This window comes from Tupaia chinensis, unplaced genomic scaffold, assembly GCF_000334495.1.
Source record: "Tupaia chinensis unplaced genomic scaffold, TupChi_1.0 Scaffold000231_2, whole genome shotgun sequence".
NCBI lineage: Eukaryota > Metazoa > Chordata > Mammalia > Scandentia > Tupaiidae > Tupaia > Tupaia belangeri.
The window spans coordinates 1971513-1973272 of NW_006159707.1; positions in this window are offsets into that span (position 1 = coordinate 1971513).

Here is a 1760-nt window from a genome sequence, read left to right on the forward strand (position 1 = left end):
GCCTTTAGGCCCAGAACCGCGAGAACAGGCCTGGGGACTGCCGGGCGGCAGCAAGGGCTTCGCTGGCTCTCTTTTTGTTTTGCCCCCCTGCCGCTCTCGGGCCCTCACCCAGCGTCGGCGACACCTCCAAGCCAGGCACTATGGCGGACGCGGCCTGGCTTCGGGCGAGCGCCCCACTCCGGGGTCTCTTAAGCAGGGATTGCACGGGCGGAGCGCGCGAGGCGGGGCTGGCGTGCGCGGAGAGGCGGGGCGGGGGGGGGGGGGCGGGGGGGCCGTGGCGTCACAAAGCGCACCGGCCCGCCCACGTGACCTGCGCTTTGTGACTCCGGAGCGCGGAACCTGATCTAGCCCCGGGAACGGGAGGAACCATCTGCTCCCCGAGGGAGGGGGAGCCTGTAGCGTAAAGAGGACCGGCTCATCGGGCGAATTCGGAGGCGTGCTCACATGGCAGCTGCTGCCTTGGTACTTTCGCTGCCAAGTGACGTACGAAGGGGTGGCCGACTGACTCCCTCTTAAGCCGTTTTCATCGCTTTCCCGAAGCCCCCAGATTTAAGTAAACTTTGTGGTTGTTCTGCAGAAACTATGGGTGCTATGCAAGCACTCCGTAGCTTCGCCTTTCGACAAACTGGCTATTCTAAACTCTTCATTAAGTGGAAATACAAGAGCAGCCTCTGCTTAAAACTAGTAACTGTCACCACCTAGGCATAGGGCTATCCGCTAAATAACTGCCAGGCTCTGGAGCCAAGCTGTCTGGATTAGAATCTTACCTGGAGTCTCTAGATTTAATTTACCTCTGTTTAGGTTCCTCGGCTAAGTGAATCCATTTCCGTAGTTTAAGACCATGCCTGGCTCGTGGTTGAATGAGGTGTGGCTCAGTAAATGTCAATTTAACAACAAAAGCCCTAAGTGGTCAACATCACCACTACCTTCAATTTAATTGAATCTGCCAAAGGGGAATCTACCTGCTCAGTGGCAGGGTCCTCATCACCAGTGCCAGGAACTGTGCTAAGAACTCTCAGGATGGGCTGGAATCTATTTTTCTTAGAGCACGGGGGAGTTATTATTACATCCATAAAATTCATAATAAAATATATGTAAACTAATAATCACTATTGTTTACAATGTATGTTCCTTATCCTCTCTGAATTTTACAGGCTAGGATCACTGAAATTAGGCAGCTGAGAACAGATATTACGGTCAAGAAGTAGCAGAGTTTCCCAAGGACTTCCTGAATGCACACCCCAAATTCTCACTGAACTTAATTTAAATCTATCCTGTCAGAAAAGCTTTCCTAAGACTTCTCTGTTTAAGTAGGAGAGCTGTCATTCTCTGTTTTTTATTTTATTCCTCACACCAATAGCTGGCATGGTATATATGTATTTTAAATGTCTTTCTGCCTCACCCTAGAGCCCCCTCCCTAGCCACTGAGAACAGAAATTTTGTCTTTGTCTTTTTGCTGCATCCTCAGTTCCTAGAACAGTGACTGAGCATTTAAGTACTCAATATGTGTCAAATATCTGGACACATTTTATGTAATCTATAGAACTACCATTGCAATCAGATTTTGGTAACAGTCAAGGGTAACCCGAGTGTTGTGAATACAATTTTCCTCAGTTTTCAGTAATTTCACCAAACCAGTACTTCTCATATTTACAAATTTCTTCCATCTGCATTTTCTTTTTTAGCACATCAAGCTTTTCTTGATGTCAGATCACTTCAAGATGGCTGCTTTTCTTAAAACCTCTGTGTAAAGGGAAAGA